Source organism: Podarcis liolepis (genome assembly GCF_965112155.1).
Source record: "Podarcis liolepis genome assembly, chromosome: 7".
Taxonomy (NCBI): domain Eukaryota; kingdom Metazoa; phylum Chordata; class Lepidosauria; order Squamata; family Lacertidae; genus Podarcis; species Podarcis liolepis.
In genome coordinates, this window is record NC_139561.1 from 76,121,559 (window position 1) to 76,143,023 (window position 21,465).

Below are 21,465 nucleotides of genomic sequence, written 5' to 3' on the forward strand. Positions count from 1 at the left end.
CCCCTCTAGTCCTTATGCAAATCATATGGGGGATAGTTTGGAATCCAAAATCTGACTAGAGCACCCTCCTTTCCCCGGGAGAAAAAAAATCAAAACTATACACATATAACATATATAAAAAGGAAAGAAAGATCAGTCATTGCTTTTCTGGCAGTGAGAAAGGGACAGAGAGTCAATTTTCTGGCTGAATGGCAATATTACTCACCTCCAGCTTGACTATAGAAGTCAATACACTTGGTCTCATTGGCAAGGCAGCTGACATTCCCCCGAGTTTTGCAATTAAGTTTCCCTTTAAAATAGGTACGACGGAAGCAGGCTGGGCACTGTCGACCATTGGGAGAAAGATCCTCACGTGTCGGAACTACCAAAGTATAAATGCAGTGTCGGCCTATGAATGCAATACATTCCCTCCTCTCTCTCTTAACTTTACTTCAGTAGTTTTCACACCTTCTAGTAATGTCTGACCATAGCTGGACTTGGAATGTCCCCATTGTGTCCTACAATTGTCATCAACTTGGCAGATCAGACATGTCTGCTGTGCTTGCTCTAAATAAAGTTTTTGTGTTTCACTTTCTGTCACGCATTTTCTTTCTCTGTGGGTTTTCTGAAGTTCTCACTTGGTGTAAAGGCATCAGGCAAGCGATCTACTCTCTGTTTCTAAAACTCCATATGTGAGCGTACAGATAGCTGAATTCTCCTGGAGGTAATCCCCTCCCCTCCCCCCCTCTCTCTCAATGCAAGCAAGGAGTGGGCAGGCCCAGAACCCAAATTGGGCAGAACTAAGCCAACAGTTTCCATATTTCTTTCTATTTCATTTACTCCAGCCTACCCCCCTCCCCACCCAGTTAGAAATTTGACCGGTGTAAGTAAGGAGGACAAAAGTATTCTGCTTCCCAAAAGGACATCATCTACTCTATATATCCCAGATCTAAGGATAAACTATAGATACTCCTTAGAACAATTGAACCCAGTGTCTTAATGGACCGAATAACAGAAATGCTACACTTTACCTGTAACTAGGTGGCACTTTGTGTAATGGCTTTATAAGCCTTTAAACTTCAGAGATAAATATACTTACTGTGGACAGGTTCCTCATTGCACTGTTCGGTATGGCAGCAAAAGACCTTCATCTGGAGGAATTTCCCATAGGCTGAACTGATACTGAAATCTCCTGTGTGGCAACCTTTAGAAAGAACACAACCCCGGACAGTTGCCATTGTACGCGTTGGATCTGTAAAGAACAAAAGGAAATAAATCACAAGATCTGCAAAGATTCTGGTTAATTCCTACCAAATGTATTTATTTTTAATGATATTTCCCATTAAGTAAATTATGTATGTACCCTTCAGTGAGAAAGTAAGCAATTCAAAGTTCTTGAACCAATAGATAAACCAAAGCACAATTTTCCTTCAAATTCCACTATTCTCTGATATCGCTAAGCAGTTCTCCAACCAAACTGTGCAGACAAAGATGCAAATATTAAAGAATATGTGCATAGAAACAGGTGGCATTCAATGCTAGTCCAACTCACAATAGACCCACAGCGATTAATGAGTGTAGCTAACTTAGGGTCATTAATTTCAGTTGCTTTCTCTGTGTCAGACTTAGTTGAGTGCAATCCAGCTATAGTAGTTAAAAAAATGTATTAAGAGAAATGGTTTGCAAATACCTTTATATTAGTCAAAACTGCAGGAGAATGTTGTACTAGGAGAAAATTGCTCTTAAATGCTGGCACATTTTATGAGTTATTTATTTATCTACTGAATAGGATTCAATGTAATTTGGAAAAAATGAAAAGGTGAGAGACAGATTAACCCCCCCCCCATCAGAGACTGTAATATATCTGTCTGTCTGGAAGGCTCTAGTTGAAAGACGTAGCAGATGGAAAGGGCACCTCATTTATCAGATGAGAGTGAATTTGCAACGTTCTGATGATGGAGGAAGGTTTCCCTGACTCAGTGGCATATCGTGGGTTGCCATCACCTGGGGCCATACAGAGGGAATGTCTAACAGTGTCTACATCACCCAGGAGATTGCAGCCACAGAGATAAGTCATTCCACAATCTGCAAAGGTCACTTCCTGGTTTACATAGAAAAGCCGTTTTCATTGGAGCCAAGCAACGGAAGCACATAGCTGTATTGAGGCAGCACTGGGTGTTGAAATTTTGCAGCCCAACAATTTTGTGCCCAGGGAAATCACCCATGCATGCCAAAAACTGCCCTCACATTATGCACAGTTGTCACCAGTCAGCCTTTGCATACTTTGTTACTGCTGAAGACTCACCAATTGTGACAAATGATGTCTAACTTTTTTACCACAATCTGTTATCTCAGGTCATTATTCCAGGGCCTGCAGGCAGTGAGATAACTGGAAGCTGAAACTGAGAGATAGCCAACATGCCAGGGGCCATTGTGAAGCTGAGGCCATATAGTCCTTCCTTGTGTTCTAAAATCAGTGCATAAAGGTAAAGGGACCCCTGACTGTTAGGTCCAGGCACGGACGACTCTGGGGTTGTGGCGCTCATCTCGCTTTACTGGCTGAGGGAGCCGGCGTACAGCTTCCAGGTCATGTGGCCAGCATGACTAAGCTGCTTTCTGGCAAACCAGAGCAGGATAAAAGTGTCATTGCACTCTGAGTTTCGCAACCATTGCAAGAAACTGAAGGGGACCTGGATTTCTGGGCAGAACGACATCACGGCACACATTGTCTTCCTCAGGATGTTAGTTGGAATAATGCAAGAAGGAAAAATAGCCTTTCAGGACAATTTTCTTTCTTTCTTTGTAAAATCTAATCTGGACCAGCAGGGGTAGCAGCAGGGAAACAGGGAAACTCCAGCTGCCCCAAATGATGCCTGCATTGAATTTCTAATAATTTATTTAATTTATTTATTTAACTGAATACCTTGCCTTATGATGGAAAGCTCACCACAATCAAACTAGAGCTCACTCTTTCTGGTTAAAGCAGGGGTGGCTATGCTGTAGCCCTCAATTATTTTCTGAACTACAGTTTCCATCATCTCGATCCATTGGTCATGCTGGCTGAGGTGGATGGGTGGATGGGAGTGGTAGTCCATCAACTTCTAGAGAGCCATAGCATAGCTCATGCATGCCAGGATCTTTATGCTGAAACCTTCATGTGATGCAAAGAGAGAAGCAACGATGGGATAAGAAGAGTTTGGATTTGGATCTGATATCCCGCTTTATCACTACCCGAAGGAGTCTCAAAGCGGCTCACATTCTCCTTTCCCTTCCTCCCCCACAACAAACACTCTGTGAGGTGAGTGAGGTGAGAGACTTCAAAGAAGTGTGACTGGCCCAAGGTCACCCAGCAGCTGCATGTGGAGGAGCGGAGACGCAAACCCGGTTCCCCAGATTATGAGTCTATAGCTCTCAACCACTACACCACACTGGAATAAATTTATGAGACAGAGGATAGCTGCTGTGTGATGGATTAGAACCTAGGCTGCCAGGGTTCAACTCTCCACTCAGCCATGAAGCTCACTCAGTGACCTTGGACACTTTCACTCACAAGGTTACATGCAAAGGGTAAGAACCATGTACACCACCTTGAGCTCCATGGAGAGAAGATGGGATATAAATACAATTCATGAAGAATAAATAGTGTTAATTTACACACAAAAGTCATTCCTTGGGATGACAAAGAGCAAACGAAAAGATTCAGCTCACCTATATTGTTATGCAGAACCATAGAGGCACAGGTTTCACTAGAATTACAGGTAGCTTTTTCATTCCCTTTACACGAGGTTTCGTTCTTATGACAGGAGGAACATATCAGAGATGTCACTGCAGAAAGGAGATAGAGGTGGGTGAAGGAGATTTCTTGAAATGGTAATGAGATGGTAATGGGGAAACCTTGCATGCAAGTATGTCAAATGTCAAAAGCAACTGGGGGGAAGTGGATCTCTCACCCACAGTTCTCTGCACCACCAAGCTGCTACACTTCTGCGACTGCTTTGGGGGAAAGAGTGAAAGTTCATCAGAGTTAAATTCCTAGTTGAATGTAAGGTGTTGGGTGCCTACTAAGCTGGTGGAGCATAACTGCTGAGCTGTTTAATGGGAATTGTTGAATTGAACATTTTAATCACGGTGGTTTATATTTTAAAGTGTTTTTATTGCATATTTTAACTATGGTGTATATCTTAATCATTCTGGATTTTAATAAAAATGCAGATTTGTTCATTTGTTTTTAGTAAATGATGTAGAAGCAATTTAGAGATGAATAATTTATTAATTAATAGTGGTATAATCTAGATAGATTTGCTATACCCAAGTATCCCAGAAACTGTAGCTTTCACTTATTAGGCCTGAGTGTGATTAATCAGATTCCTCCATTGCGTGTCGGGACCCTGAGACCATCCCCTTGTTGATGAATAAGACACAAGGACACAGATATTAGGTTAATGTTATTGGGCAAATTTAAGCCACAACTTTATTGGTTACAGAATGTGAGCGGCATTGGCTTAGGCATTGGAACTGACCCGACTATATCTGACTCCTGCCCATCATGCAGGGAGTCCAGTAAGGGTCAACTACTGGTAGGGGGAGCCCCGTCGATGCAAACCAACTCAAGCTCCCCCTGGTTTCCCGAGAGGGTTGTGTCATGGCCCTAGCCCAACCCCGGACTTCGGGCAAGATCCACACCAGATTCCTTTAACGGAATACCCTTAAGCTTGAAGGGGCAGGTGGTGGCCACATCTCCCCTCCCCCATCATAAGATCAACCAATGCCTAACCGCCAAACCTTACCAAGTTGTGACAATTGCTACAAGGTAGGCGAAAACCAAATGACCCATGCCAATTTGCTAAGTGGAAAAATTCCTACCAGGCCCTTCAGCGGCCACCAACCGAGGTCCATAGCAAGGCCAAGTATCCCAGAAACTGTAGCTTTCACTTATTGGGCCTGAGTGTGGTTAATCAGATTCCTCCATTGCATAAATACATGTTTGGAACATATACTTGGCTGTCAAGGCTTAAGTGCTTAAATTCTTGAGTTGACCCTCCCCTACTTCTCCTTGGTAACCCAGCAATATTTGTTCTCTATTATGCTGATCTCCTTTCCTCACTGTCCTTCCCTCCCAAGGAGCAAGTCTTTTCAGTGTCATCTAAAGATGAAAAGATTCCCATTCTGCTGGTCCCTACTTACCTGAAGAAAGCAGGGCCAAGAGGAGGCATGTGCTCAGAAGTGATTTCATCATTTTCGAAAGATGAGGCGATTCAGAGCAGAGATGGACCAGGAAAGAGAACTGATGCAGGTGAAGTCTTACAACGAGATATTTATAGACCAAGGATTCATTCTGTGGGCAACACTTGGGAACAAATGGTTCAGTGAAGTCCGGGAGTGGGGGCTGTGTGTTTGCCAAGAAGACACTGAGGGACATAGTGAAATCCTAAGCTCCATTTCGAAATTGGCTAAATTAGTCCTTTTTGAGTGCCAGGCACTTTTCAGAAGTCATTTTCTATGTAACTAATTTACAATGCAGTCTTAACCCATCTTGGCTTTGTATTGCATGGATGCTCTGGAAGCTTCAACTCGTAAAACTGATTGCGCAGACCCATAAGCTGGGGTTGAACTGAGCCACTTTTTGTTTTGACCTTAAATAAAAATCAACCAAGGGGGGTTACAATGGGGTGGGAGATGTGAGCCAAGAAGTAAGCCTCAGGAACAATCCATCACCTGAAAAGTGCCTAAAGAGTCTCACCAGGCTAAACCAAACTATTTCTTTTCATGCACCTAAACCACCACTGAAAGGGAAGAAATCTCTGTTTCCTCATTTAGTCCCTTTCCATGAGAGGTACTCCTGCATCTCCCTCCACAGGTCGGGAGGAAGATGTCATAGCTGACATCCATCAAATGGACTCCATCTGGCCTGTACAGTTAAACCCCACCAAGCTCAATGCCTTTATGGAAGATTACTTGACCTGCCAGGTTCTGAACTGCGAGCCAAACTTACCTGTTGACTTTTTTCTTGCCCTGTTTATTCACCTGAGATCCCAAGAAACCTACTGAGCTCTTCTTGGCAATATTTTGTATAAATCACATGTAACTGCCAACCACTGTTGCCAGATAACTTGAAAATCCAATATGGCCTGCAGGCTCAGAGCCTTTACTTTCAGCAGACCCAGATCATTGTTGCCCAGGTGTCAGCCAAGGGAGGAACCAGTTGAAACACATGCCTCTGTGGCCCAACCACCCAACTGAGGTCAACTGACTCAATCCCAGTTGTGTGTCCAAGTTGTAAGGGGTGGCTCTCCAACTGGCCCCGAAACACCGTGCTGTGAACACAGATAAGGACCCTCTATCTCTCCCTCCCCTAGGGGACATCAGTAAATTTAAACTAGCCTGCAGTGCCACTGCCCCACCACTTGGAAAAACCTAGGTGAGCCATGGTAGATGCTGCACCAATATGAAAAAAGGGTCCCAAATGAATCTGGATCCAAGCCCAAGTTGTACCTTAATGACTGCCCAGAATTGAAAATGTGCTAGTGGTAAAAACTACACATGCATAAAGAAATATCCCAGATCTGGTGTAAGGCCAGAACCTGACATCGCTCACCCACTGTGGAGCCTGCCAGCTGAACTCTTGGTACCATCTAACTTTAGCAGTAGAAGGAAGTGGGGCTGAACAAAATAACATGCAAAATCTCATGTTTTACTTCAAATACCCTTTATCATCATTCTGCACATTCTGCACACATAAAACAGAGATAAAGAATACAGACTCAATTTGCCAGAAATTTAGTTTTCATGATGAATGTCACCAATTGTGAAAAAGAAAACCCATGAGGCCTGAGCTCCTCCTCTCACCACTAGGCTCCCAATTTCTTCTGCCACTACCATAAAATGGTGAACAAGAAGGAGTGCTTTGCTGTCTTGTATCTACCCTTCAAGGTCGATATGCTTTGAGGATATCTCAGCATTTTGCTTTAATTCTATGGAGTGTCAGCTCACCATATTCTAAGCTTCTTCCATTAAGGGCACACCAGTCTTCAGCTGCGCAGCCTTTGAATTTGAGAGTCTCAAATTTCTGAGAACGATCTGTGTAATAAAAAGAATAAGCTTTGCACGAGTTCTTTATTTGGGCCTTAGGGATAGGGATGACTGTGGTTATTAAAGCTCGGTTGTTGGGGAGCCACAGTCTGTGGCTGTCTTGCGAGCATGAGTGTCTGGGGGAATGCTTCTCTACCAGAGCTATATAAAGTCTTCAACTGCATATAGTTTCTGAATTAAATTAAATTTGGTTTTCAGTTCCTTCAGGAGTGATATTCAGTCAATATTGTAAAATGGTTCATCAAGAGCGGAGGAAATCAGCTTCTGCAGTTTCATTCCTCCTTGTTCCAATTGTATCACATTGTTGGGAAAGAGTGAAGATACTTTGAGTCATCTGATTTGCTTGCCTTTAACCATGTTGTCTTGAATTGAACCAAGCTTGTTCTTTACACCTGCTTCTCTACCCATCTTCAGTAACAACCTCATCTATATGCGTTATATTTCTCTATTTCTCTGTGGGCGGCTCTGCGCTGCGAGTTTGGGGCGACCAAGCTAGTGAGACGCTGAGGCGGCCAGCCGGCTCTGCCCACCTGCGCGCCTGGGTTTGGGCAACGTAGGGAGGGGCGCTGGGTGGATCTATGCATCCCGGCACCACATATGCTTAAGACAGCCCTGACCAGAACCCAACCCCACAGAGCAAACTTCCATGGTTGGAATGTAGAGATATTGATAAATGTTTTAAGGCGAAGACTCACAACTTAAGCATGTGTGGGAGAGGATTGAAAATGAAATTAGAAGATCAATCGATATGTGTGTTTGAATGCCACAGTTTGGAATTTAGAGATAGTTGAGGTATTCTATGCACAGTGGGTAGAATATGCCAGGGATGTGTTCAAAGGCAAAGTGGTTGCATGAGCAAAGTGTTTGCTAATGGGTTACAGTTGCTTCAAAACCCATACTTTAGATCTCACGTGCATATTTCGGGTGAATGCTGGACAGTGGGACAAGGTGCCTTTGTTGGGTTTACAGCCAATCTCTCCCAGGAAGGAGGGAGTTGGTTCTTCTACTTCCATTGTTGGGAGCCACAGTTTGTGGCTGTCTTACAAGCCTGGGGGTCTGGGGAAATGCTTCCCTAGCAGTGCTGTATAAAATCTTCAACTGCCTGTAGTTTCTTTATTAAATTTATTTTGGTTTGCAGTTCCTCCAGGAGGTGGATATAAGGCCAACTTAAGGCCTACATTACTCCTCGCAAGGCAGGCTTGTGCAGTCACATCAGGATTAAAAATCTTAGAGTACATTTTCCACATATGATTTGTTTTCCCCTATGCAATTCATGGTTCTTAAATTATCATTTATAAAGATGCCCTACTGAAATCCCCCCCCCTTTTTTTTTGTCTTGCCTCATTTTCATTCTCCTAATGCGATGGATATAGAAACATACAATGTGCTCCTTCGAGACATTATTGTTTTCATGCAGCAGGGCTACTGAAAGTCTTTCATTTTATTGATATTCTCTTTTTTAAGGATGATGGGTTTTTATTGGAAAACAGGGTATATTTAACATGAGCCATTGCCTTTGTCTTTGCTTTTGTTTTATGTGGTGTCTAACTTGGTTCAAAAGAGCATATATATTTTTATCATCTTCCAGGCCCCAGAGAAAAGCACTGCTGAGGTGGCAAAGCTAGACATTGTTCTGGGTTATTGACAGGTCCCAGGGACAAAGTGATATTCAGTGAATATTGTGCAATGATTCGAAAGGGATTACCAAGAGCTGAGGAAATCAGGTTCTGCAGTTTCATTCCTCCTTGTTCCAATTGCACCACATTGTTGGGAAAGAATGGAGATACTTTGGGTCATCTGATATGCTTGCCCCCAGCCACGTTGTCTTCAATTGAACTAAGCTTGCTCTTTACACATAACAACCTCATCTAAATGTATTCTATTTCTCTATCGTCTGGAAACCTTCCTTATTCTCTGGTACCTGGGCCATTTTTTAAGTGTATATTTTATTGGTTTTCATAAACGTATAACAATCACTAAACAGCTGCACACAATTGAAGTATGCCACCTTTTCTGCAATCTCTCCAGCTACCACATAAGTATTCATATTTTTCTAACATTTGTTCTTCTTTTAGATTTGCTGCAAAATTATCCTACGTTATTTCATCAGCTTTGTATGGAAGCATCCATCCAGAGTGTGGTCATCTTGAACTAAAGAATCAAGAAGGTGACGGTATCCAGATTTGTTGTCATTCTACTGATAACACATTGCTTAGATGCTTTTAGCTAGGATATGAAGTAAATGGCCATAAAATGTCAAAGAATGCACCAGTTGTTTCTTTCCTTATACTTGCACTGACATACTTGTAATAATAATAGGGGTTGCTCATGCGTAAGTTGCCTCCACTCCTGGCTAGGTTGCCTGGTTAAACCTTTCTGTCTGGACAGCCCTTCACTTCGTGGCTGTTTCAGAATCCGTCAGTGGGCGTTTCTTAAACCTTTTCCAGCGTAAAAGCTGTTTGACGCCAAGTCTCCTCCTACTCTCCCTGCGCGGAAGTCTTCTGCGCAGGGAGGGTGTGGGTAGCGGAGGACCCGTGCTCTCCCCGCTGGTGTCCGGCGAGGGGTCCTGGAGCCCTCTCACCGATTCCCCCATCTGCCCCCCTTTATCCCTGGTGTTGCGCTGATTTCCTTCCCCAGCTAATGAGCTGCCTCTCTCCCTGCTGGGTCCTTCTCCAGCATCACTTGGGAGCGTTCCCTCCGCCTCTGGCTCTGATGTCAGTTCCCTGACAATACTGAATGGCCGTTCTGACTGTAAGGAAAACATTGGGAATGCAGAACATGAATGAACTTTGAATTCTCATGTTAAATGTGAGGTTTCTGAGAAACTCACATCTCCATTTGAAGCAGTTGTTCCTAGCTATTGCCTTGAGGCTCATGTGGTCCTGATGCCACGTTAGATATGGAAGACATGTACTATCTGTCAAAATTACAGACACAGCATCACCCGTGTCCCTATAAGGAAGTAGGTTTGAACAAAATACTATGTCAGTTCTCACACTTCCCGTCAAATACCCTTTCTCATCATTCCACACATTCTGCATATACAAAACAGACAGATACAGAATACAGATTCTATGTGTCAGAAGAGTTTATTTTGATCATGAATTCCACCAATAGTGAAAAAGAAAACCCAGGAGGCGTGAGCCCCTCCTCTCACCATAGGCTGTTAATATATTCTGCTGGTACCATGAACGGTGAATTGACAAGGAGATCTTTCCTCTCTCCTACCTACCCTTCGAGCTCAATCTGCTTTGTGGCATCATAGCATTGGGTTACAATCTTATCCAGATTAAAACGGCCAAGTGTAATCTTTTTTCCATTAAGGGCACAGACGTCTTAAGTTGCACAGCCTTTGAGTTTCAATTTCTTAATTACTGAATCTGGGAAATAAAAAGCATAAGGTTTGCATGAGTTCTTTATTAGGTCCTTGGGGATAGGGAAGAACATGATTATAAAAGCTTAATGTGTTTGGAACCAATACATGGTATGATTAATCTGTCAGCAAACTATCACTAGTGCATGCCTTAGGAACCTTAACCTGTTAGCCAATGAAGCCCAGCAGGTGGCTACATTTGTCGCTTTTACCAAAGCTATACCTAATTGCCTTACACCAACAACACATCACATATGATATGTGTCAGGTAGATCTGCTGCTGCTGCAGAACAACCGGGAGCCTTGAAAGCCACTCTGAATTGCTGCTTGAGAAGCAGGGCTTGCAGTCACAGTCAATAGCTGAACTCCTTGTTTCTGCCAGTGCCAATCAGCTGAGTGGCACCAACAGGAAGCTGTGCTGGCATCAGGATCCAAGAACACAATGCAACTAATTTCTGAGGAAAAATGAATAGTTGTGCACTGGCAGAATGTTTCTTTCTCCCAGCCTCCTTTTAAAAAAACTTTTGGCCAAGGTGTGTGGTAAGACACAGTCCTCCTGGACCAGCACCCAATGGTTCATACTGCTGTGCGGAGGAGCAGTCATGTGCCAGCTGGTTCTGCACCTTCCCTTGTATCCCTCTGCCCTGATGCCCCTTGCACATTTGAGGAAAAGGGTGTGCTGCAAGGAGCCTGTTGTACTTGTTTATGTTCCCCGCACAATGCAAAACCCTGTGCCTGAGTGAGTCTGTCCCCTCTAGTTCTTACCTAATTATAACAGGTGTAGATTGGAACCCAAAACAGAATAGAAACTTACTTGTCAGCTGGAAAATCCAAGCTTGCACTACCTTGTATTAGAAATACGTAGAAATTACCAAAACCTTCTACTAGAAGCCAGACTATAAATGATTTCTACACATTAAACCAATGCTTTCTGTACTTCAGAAATGCAAGGCAGGACAGTGCTATCTGGTCCTACACCCTCCCTTGTATCTCTTGAGGAGCCTATTGTACCTTCGTAAACACCCCACACAATGCAAAACCCTGCCCATGAGTGAGTCTGTCCCCTCTAGTTCTTACATAATTTTAGCGGGGGTAGATTGGAACACAAACAGGACTAGAGCATCCTCCTTTTCCTCAGAGAAAGAAATCAAAGCTATATACACATAACACATATAAAAAGCAAACAAAGATTAGTCATTGCTTTTTTGGCAGTGACAAAGAGACAGAGGAGCAGATTTTCTTGGCTGATTGGAAATAATACTCACATGAAGCCAGGGAAGTATAGTCAATGCACTTGGTCTCATTGCCAAGGCAGCTGACAGTCCTCTTACTTTCACAATTGAAATTTGATCGCAAATAGGTGAGGTCGAAGCAGGCTGGGCACTCTAAACCATTGGGGGAAAGATCCTCACGAGGTGGAACTATCAAAGTAAAAACCTACAGTCAGTATATGGATGCACTTCATCCACCCTTCTCTTTGTTGTTAACTTTATTTCATTTATTTCTAACCAAAGCTGGAAGTGCTATCTCCATATTGTACTCTATATTTGCCATCAGCTTTGCAGAACAGTAACATCTGCTGAGCGTCTATAAATAATGATTTTGGTTACACCTTTTGTCAGGTATGCTCATTTTCATTCTTTTTTCCGGAGTTCTTACTTTGTACAGTGGTACCTCGGGTTACAGACGCTTCAGGTTCCAGACACCTCAGGTTACAGACTCCGCTAACCCAGAAATAGTACCTCGGGTTAAGAACTTTGCTTCAGGATGAGAACAGAAATCGCGCTCCAGAGGCGTGACGGCAGCGGGAGGCCCCATTCACTAAAGTGGTACCTCAGCTTAAGAATGGACCTCCAGAACAAATTAAGTTCTTAACCCAAGGTACCACTGTATGTGGTGATCTAGCAAGCTATTTGAAGCTACAGTCAGCTGCATTCTCTTAGAAGTAATCTCGTCTCTGTCTATGGGTGCAAGCAAGTAGTCGGCAGACCCAGAACCCAAATTTGGTAGAGCTATGTCCAGAATTTCCACATCCATGCCTCCAGCCCCAGCCCTTACATGTGTGAAGTTTGACTGATCATCTACTTCATCCATTGCAGATTCATTGTAGAATCATGGAACTGTTGAGCTGGAAGGGACCCTAAGGGTCATCTAGTCCACCTCCTGTAATGCAGGATACCCAGCTGGCCAGAACAGATGGCCATCCAATCTGCTTCAAAACCTCCAATAAGGTGATTCCACACTGTCCTGATTGAGACCACTCCACTGTAAAGCAGCTCTTAATGTCAGAAAGTTATATCTGAAGTTTAGGTGGAATCTCCTTTCTTGTAACTTGAATGATTCAAGGATCAGTTGTAGATACTTGTCAGACCCTTGCACCTAGTGTCTGAATGGACTGAAAGACAAAGATGCGCTACTTTGCCTGTAACTGGGTGGAAGTTATATGACGGGTTAATAAGCCATTAACTTACAGAGATGCAGATACTCACCATAGAGAGGTTCCTTATTACATTTCTCTGTTCCGCAGCAGAAGACCTTCATCTGGAGGTATTTACCATTGGCTGAAGTTAAACTGTAATCACCTGAGTGGCAACGTTCGGACTTACTACATCCCTGGAAAGTTGCCACTTTATACTTTGATTCTGCAAAGAACAAAAGGAAACAAATCACAAGATCTGTGAGAATTCTGATTAATTCCCTCGAAATGTATTTATTTTTAATGATGCTTCCCATTAACTACCGTATTTTTTGCACCATAACACTCACTTTTTTCCTCCTAAAAAATAAGGGGAAATGTCTGTGCGTGTTATGGAGCAAATGCCTACGGATGGCGGGGGGATCTGCTGCAGTCGTGAGCAGAGGATCCATGGTTCCCCTTCCTTCCCTCCTCCATGGCTCTCTTTGAAACAGAAAAGCGAGAGAAGAGCCGCTGAATGGGGAGGAGAGAGGGACAGAGACCCTGCTTGCTTTAAAGGAGCAAAGCGGGAGAGGAGGGGAGCCGCTTACACGAGTGTAAGCGGCTCCCGTCCTGTTGGCTCCTTTAAAGCAAGCAGGGTCTCTGTCCCTCTCTCCTCCCCACTCAGCTGGCTAAATAGCAGCAAAGTTTTTCAGCGAGCTGGGGAGGAGGGAGAGAAGCAGAACCTGCTTGCTTTAAAGGAGCAAAGCGGGAGAGGAGAGGAGCCTTCTCCTCTCTGCATTATTAACAGCATCCTTCTCCACCCACCCCACGCATGTTCCTTGTCCCTTGAGTGCTTTTCCTTCCCTCCCCACTTAAAACGTGGTTACAAAGCACGGATCCACATGGATCCTCAGGATTTTTGCATTGGGCTACCCCAAACTCACCGTCAGATCACATGTCTGTGGCCACAGCATGAACCACAAAAATCATACATCCACTGTTTCGTTTAGAATATTTTTTTTCTTGTTTTCCTCCTCTAAAAACTATGTGCGTGTTATGGTCGGGTGCGTGTTATAGAGCGAAAAATACAGTAAATTCTTTACTCTTCAATGCGAAACTACATAATGCAAAGTTCTTGAATCAATAGATGAACCTAATCACCCTGTCCTGAACCAACAGCATAATCAGGGTACCCCATTAGAAGGGTCTCGATGGAAGTCTCCATTTCCAGCAATGCCCTTATCAAGTCAAGTCAATCTGGGTAGACTGGCGCCTTGTGAGAGGCCATATTTCATGACATGACCCTGAAGTGATTTCAGCCCTCCAGCAGGAGATTGGAATGGATTTACAACCAATGCTTGAGCCAAAATTCTACCTACACCTGTAATCAATAAAGTTGCGGCCATTTTTAATCTAGATCATTTTCTGTGTGAGTTCATTAAATCACACCTCACACAGGGGAGGGTGGCACTGCGACTGGTACTGAAACCATGTACAGCACATTGTGCTCTTTAGGGAAAAAACTGCTATTTAAATGCAAGTTATAATTTTAAAAATTATATTAATTTACACATGAACATGGGGTGAACAAGAGTAATTGAAAAGTTTCATCTCACCTATATTGTTATCCAGAACACCAGAAACACAGATTTTATTAGAGTAACAGAGCGTAGATCAATCGTTTTCGCATGAAGTTGCCCTACTACGACAGTCGGAACATTCCAGAGATGTCACTGTATAAAGGAGATAGAGGTTGGTGCAGGAGATTTCCTGAGATGGTAATGAGCTTAATGGTACATCGGATGGAGATGGAAGGTAAGTCGATATAAAACATGAGAACCCCACATGCAAGTACCGTATTTTTCGCCCTATAGGACGCAATTTTCCCCCTCCAAAAATGAAGGGGAAATGTGTGTGCGTCCTATGGGGCGAATGCAGGCTCCTTGGCTTCAGTGATAGCAATACGAAGCCTCCAAAGCCTGCGCTCCGGAGGCTTCACGTTGCTTTTGCTGAAGCCAGGAGAGTCTGCTCTTTGAGGCTGTCGGTGGGGGAAAGCAGCACTTCCCCCCAGCGCCAGCCCCAGAGGATCGGGGGGGCAGCGGGAAGGCATGCTATGCCTTCCCGCTACTCTCCGACCTAGTTTGGAGGCTGGCGCTTCCCCCCAGTGCCAGCCCCACAAGCTGGGTCGAAAAGCCCGCAGGATCCGCGCAGCCTTTAAAGCCAGTGTGGTGTAGTGGTTAAGAGCGGTAGTCACGTAATCTGGGAAACCGGGTTCGCGTCTCCACTCCTCCACATGCAGCTGCTGGGTGACCTTGGGCCAGTCACACTTCTGTGAAGTCTCTCAGCCCCACTCACCTCACAGAGTGTTTGTTGTGGGGGAGGAAGGGAAAGGAGAATGTTAGCCGCTTTGAGACTCCTGAAGGGGAGTGAAAGGCGGGATATCAAATCCAAACTCTTCTTCTTCTTCTTCTAAAGAGCACGCCGCTCTTGGGGGCTTTTCCCCAAGGAGGGAGAAGGGACTGACTGGCCGAGTCAGTCCCTTCTCCCTCCTGTGGGCTTTTGCGGGAGATGGGGAAATTCCTCCACCTCCCGCAAAAGCATGCAGAAGCCGCACACTCTTTAAAGGCTGTGCGGCTTCTGCTGGCTTTTCTACGAGGTGGGCGAATTCCCCCACCTCGTAGAAAAGCCTGCAGGATGCCGCGCACCCTTTAAAGAGTGCGCCGCTCTTGGGGGCTTTTCCCCGAGGAGGGACAAGGGACTGACTGGCCGTTTCAGTCCCTTCTCCCTCCTGGTCAAAAAGCCCGCAGGAGTCGCGCGCAGCTCCTGAGGGCTTTTGCAGGAGGTGCGGGAATTCCGCCATCTCCTGCAAAAGCAGGGAGAAGGTCTTGGAGTAGTGCACAGGCTGCCTGCGGCCTGTAAGCTCCTCCCAGAGCTGCGGGGGGAGGGTGTCATATTTTTTCCTTGATTCCCCCCCCCCAAAACTAGGTGCGCCCTATGGGCCGGTGCGCTCTATAGGGCAAAAAATACGGTATATCAAATATATTTCAGATTTATACATTAAATTTATGAAGGCAAATGCATGTTGATCACCCTAGTGCTGTTTTACAAACAAGCCAAAATACTTTAAAGTGGGAGAAAGTGTCCTTCTTCCTAAGGAGGTGGCAAACAAGCGGGTAAATATGTTTTAAACCGGAAGGCTGTCACTTTGATAGTAATGACTGGGTGCCAATGCAACATTCCCATCCCAGTAATTAGGAACAGAATCTTGATGTGTGTTGATTGTTTTATGTAGTGAACTGTCCTGTGATTTTTGAATGAAGGGCAGTATACAAATTTAATAAGTAATAAATAAATAAGTAAATTTTGTGCTCTTCTCTCTTTCACAATGGGGCCTCAAAAATTATTTGGAGGTGTTCAGTACATGCTGTCAATAAGAAAACCTATCTATAAATTACTCTAAGAGAAAGATTAAGCAAGATTAAGATTTTGGCTGTTGTCTTTGTCCATGGAGTTTTCTTGGCAGGGATACTAGAGTGGCTTGCCGGTTCCTGCTCCAGGTGGATCACGTTTGGTCAAAACTCTCCACTATGACCTGTCCATCTTGGGTGGCCTTGCACGGCATAGCTCATAGCTTCTCTGAGTTATTCAAGTCCCTTCACCATGGCATGGACTGCAAGAACATCAAACCTCTCCATTCTTAAGGAAATCAGCCCTGAGTGCTCACTGGGAGGACAGATCCTGAAGCTGAGGCTCCAATACTTTGGCCACCTCATGAGAAGAGAAGACTCCCTGGAAAAGACCCTGATGTTGGGAAAGATTGAGGGCACAAGGAGAAGGGGACGACAGAGGACGAGATGGTTGGACAGTGTTCTCGAAGCTACCAGCATGAGTTTGACCAAACTGCGGGAAGCAGTGGAAGACAGGAGTGCCTGGCGTGCTCTGGTCCATGGGGTCATGAAGAGTTGGACACGACTAAACGGCTAAACAACCACAACAACAAGATTTTTGGCAAAAGCAGTCCTAGGTATAAATGGAGTTTAGATCAGCAAGCTATAGAACAAACCTACTCATGAAATCCCTATGTATCCTGTTTGGTTAAACTCATCTTGGAAGTGTCAAATGGACACAATGAAATTCAAACACAGAAAACCATAGTAGAATTGATGAAGTTCTATCACAATAAGGGAGGGCAGCTGAATGAACCTGTCCTAAAGATATTTGGTAGCAAAGTGCTTACTAAAATGCTCTGTGGTATTGAATAAAACATTTTTTTGAAGCTAAACCCTTTCCCATCAGTAATATCAACAGTTCTTATTTGTACAGTATCCAGGCGGCCAACCAATAACGCAAGAGCTGCTTGCACTCAGTTCAGATTACTACTCTTTTCCAGACCTGACCTCTGCATTGACCTTATATACTTATACTATAATAATAATAATAATAATAATAATAATAATAATAATAATAATAATAATAATTTATTTATACATACATACATACACACCCTGCCCATCTGGCTGGGTTTCCCCAGCCACTCTGGGTGGCTTCCAACACAATATTAAAATACAGTAATGCATCAAACATTAAAAGCTTCCCTAAACAGGGCAGCCATATTATGGTTAATCAGATTCCTCCATCACATAAATACATGTTTGGAATAGACTATATTTGGCTGTTATGGCTTAAGTGCTTAAACCTTTGAGTTGACTCTCTCCTACTTTCCTTGTAACACAGGTGTCCTTACACTCCATTATGCTCATATATTTTACTCACTCTCCTTCCATCCCCAGGAGTAAATATTTTCAGTGTCATTGGAAGATGATTAAAAGAATCCAATTCTGCTGGTTTCTACTTACCTGGAGAAAGCAGGGCCAAGAGGAGGCAGGTGCTCAGAAGTGCTTTCTGCATTCTTGAAAGATTTGGCGACTCAGAGCAGAGATGTACCAAGGCAGAGAACTGATGCTGGTAGAGTCTTACATGGAGATATTTAAAGGCTATAGACATGATGTGGGCAACTCTTGGGAATAAATGGTTCAGTGAGGTCTGGGAGTAGATACTGTGTGTTTGCCAAGAAATTCAAAGCTCTGTTCCAAAATTGGCTGATTTATTCATCTTTGAGTTCCATTAGCTGTTGCAAGACACTTCTCAGAATTCTTTTTCTATATAATTATTTTTCAATTTACTCGTAACTCGTGTTAGCTTTATATTACATGGATGCACTGAAATGGATATACAGCCAATGCCTGAGCCCAAATTCCACCTACACTATTTTTATTTTTATTTTTTTTAAGATATTTATTAAAGTTTTTAAAGTATAACAGTAAAAATGAAAAATAAAAAGAAACATACAAAATAAAAACAGTTAAGAAACACATTGATTTTCCATAACATATCTTCCTTACACTTATTTCCCCGGACCTCCTCGTACCTCCCTTTTTTGTATTCCACTTCAGTTTGTTAGTTCAGCAAATCCTTACCATTAAGCTTTTACCCTTTTGTAAACCATTTTTCCTATCTCTTAAAGCATTACAGCTGGAAACCACTTAGTTTCTATCCAACATCCTTCTAGCATTCATTAATTTTACAATATTTCTGTAAATAGTCTTTAAATTTCTTCCAGTCTTCTTTCACCGACTCTTCTCCCTGGTCTCGAATTCTGCCAGTCATTTCTGCCAATTCCATGTAATCAATCACCTTCATCTGCCATTCTTTCCACCTACACTATTTTTAATCCACATCATTGTCTGTGTAAGTTCATTCTATTGCGCCACACAGTACTCACTGCACAGAGGAGGGTGGAACTGCAGGCCTCAGGTGTATCGCCTTCACATGGGGTTGCATTACGATGACAGTAGGAGCATTTCAGAGTTGTCACTGCATTAAAGTGATAGAAGTCGATGCAGGAGTTTTTGTGAGATGGTTATGAACTTAATGGTATATTGGATGGAGATGGAACAGTAAGTCTATAGAAAACATGAAAGCCCCACATGTAAGTATGTCAAATATATTTCAGATTTGTCCTTCAAATTTTAAATTTAAATTTGAGAAAAATCAGAATATACAAGGGTTAAAATACTAAAACAGATTAAAATTGCAAAAACCTTCTAAGCATCTCAGTAGGCTTGTCTAAACAAGAATGTTTTTAGTAGGTGCTGAGCAGAATACAGCGAGTGCTCCTGACTGTTCTCAGTGCTAGAGAAAGTAATAGCAAGAAATCCTGCAGAGTAACTGAATTATTTTGCTAAAAGACTATTTCCCAAAATTTAGCCACTTAATAGTACTCCAACTAAAAGTGGAAATATGGCCCTTAGATTGTTCTACAATAACCTTGCCCATCTGGGTTCGTATGCCACACCTGGGCAGCAACCCCACTGCACTGTCAAAGGGCACACAGTACAATAAGCACAGGTGCACATCTTGACTGAACCCCATTTTGGGAAGGATCAAAGATGCATGAATATAAATTTGCTGTATACTGTTTTCAAGACCAAAAATAGCAGGGATTTGGCCAGGGGGAAGGCATGCAAGGAGTGAGGAATGGACCTAGTTCTCTCCCCTTACCAACTTCCTTAGCAATCTTTTTAAAATAATGACCTCCATCTGTTTCACTGATTTCAAGCTTTGGATAAACTGAAAAACTCTCAGACTAATATGTGTATATATGATGCAGGATCCTAAAACCTTTCAAATTGTAAGTAATATCATTTGGGTCTGGATAACCCTTCAAGACCTTTTGTAAAACTAACAAATTGATGGGGGTTGATTGTTCCCATACAACCTTATATACACAACAGAATACATTTCTGAAATATTTCCACCCACCCCTAAAGTTCTCTTCTTGGACAGCCCTGCCACAAGCGGTAGCACGGCTCCCTCTAACTAAAAGCTCTGCAACACATTGGTTCTTTTCAGAAGCAATATGGACCATTGCTCTGCAACTCTATGCCATCTATGTATTACTTGAATGTCCAAGGGACTATATGAAGTTACAGGGTCCTTGGTGGACAAAGCAATATACTGGCTATGAAATACCACTGCTGCCTTTCCTATAACTTGGTGTGAGCTCTGATTTGGTTCACAGAAGCATTAAAAAAAAACCCATGCAATAAAAAAACGTCCATGACCCAAATCAAAGAACAGCTAAAGACTCAAGGTATGGCACGGGTGCCTGCTTAAGTAGCCAAGCTAGATAGAGCTCGAGGGAATTGGACAGGGGTAGGAAGACCATGGTATGCACTGAATATTGGACAATGGAGCCAAAGTTATTACTGAGACCTATCAAAATCACTATTATGTGGAACATTGTGGAACATTATGTGGAACATTGTTTCTCCTTGTTCCAATTGCATCAGATTGTTGGGAAGGAGACAGGATACTTTGAGTCATCTGATCTGTTTGGTGAGACTGTACTGAATTGAACCAAACTTGTCGCTTATGCCTCCTTCAGATCCCATCTTCAGTGCCATCCTTATCCATATGTCTAAGACAGAATCTGGAGAGATCGGTTGGCTTTTAATTGCAGATAAAATGGAGAATACTCTATTCCAAAGGTTTTTAACATGGGGGCATGATCACCCCACAAGGATAAATGAACCAGGTTTTCCACAGCTGTTCAAATATGAAGGGGAAAGGGGGGGTTAACTTTTGCCAACCAGACTGGCATCCAGTGCCAGTGGAAGATGACCTTGAGTGTGGTTTCCTGTAAGTGAGCGGAGATCATTTAAGGAGGGGAGGGGTCCAGGTACCCTCCCATTTGTGCTATTCAGTTATGTGGTCTAATTCTGATTCCCATACAATTTAAAGGCCTCTAGCATTCCCTGCTTCATGATCTACTAGATTGCTGGGTATTAGGGAAGTGGTACCCTTCGCGTCATATGCTAGATTTCTGCATAAGGATTCAAACAAGTTAAGTGTATGTAGGTGTATGTATGCAAGTGTATGTATGCAAAAGAATGTGCCTGAGTGACTTGAAACCAGGTACAGTGGTACCTCGGGTTAAGTACTTAATTCGGTCCGGAGGTCTGCTCTTAACCTGAATCACCACTTTAGCTAATGGGGCCTCCTGCTGCCGCCGCGCCGCCGTAGCACAATTTCTGTTCTTATCCTGAAGCAAAGTTCTTAACCTGTAGCACTATTTCTGGGTTAGCAGAGTCTGTAACCTGAAGTGTATGTAACCTGAAGCGTACGTAACTCGAGGTATCACTGTAGTATGAATGCCTTTTAATTTACCTTGCAGTTCCTCTTTGGAGATTGCTTTGGGAAAGAGGCAACGGATGGTGTAAATGCCTACATCTTCCCGCCACATGTCCACCAGGTCCCATTCAGTTAATATTTCTGCCACGTTTGGGTTGCAGATTTTGTTCACAGGTTGGTGCCTAATTTGGTCCTTGGTTTCATCTCTGCAGTTACTGAAGTCTCCACCTATTGTAGTTTGTCTTCTTTTAAAATTGTTCTAATTCTGTGAGCGTGTTCCAGAGAAAGCATTCTTGTGATGAGTTGGTTGAATATAGACAGGTGATGGTGAATGGATGGCTGCCTGTGACACCGCAAACAAAGAGGTATCTCCCCCTTGGGACTTCAAAACTTCCCCCAACACTCAGAGGGCAGTGCTTCATTATCAGGATAG

General features: G+C 43.3%; 1 long non-coding RNA gene across 1 annotated transcript; it reads right to left on the reverse strand.

Moving 5' to 3' along the window:
- Positions 1-10,187: 10,187 nt before the first annotated feature.
- On the reverse strand, positions 10,188-17,840 carry LOC310712428. The gene is made up of 5 exons (XR_014528881.1): positions 17,696-17,840; positions 14,456-14,572; positions 12,931-13,083; positions 11,707-11,862; positions 10,188-10,448 (listed from the first exon to the last, which is right to left on the reverse strand). It is a non-coding gene; the product is annotated as an uncharacterized lncRNA (long non-coding RNA).
- Between the last annotated feature and the right edge of the window lie 3,625 nt (positions 17,841-21,465).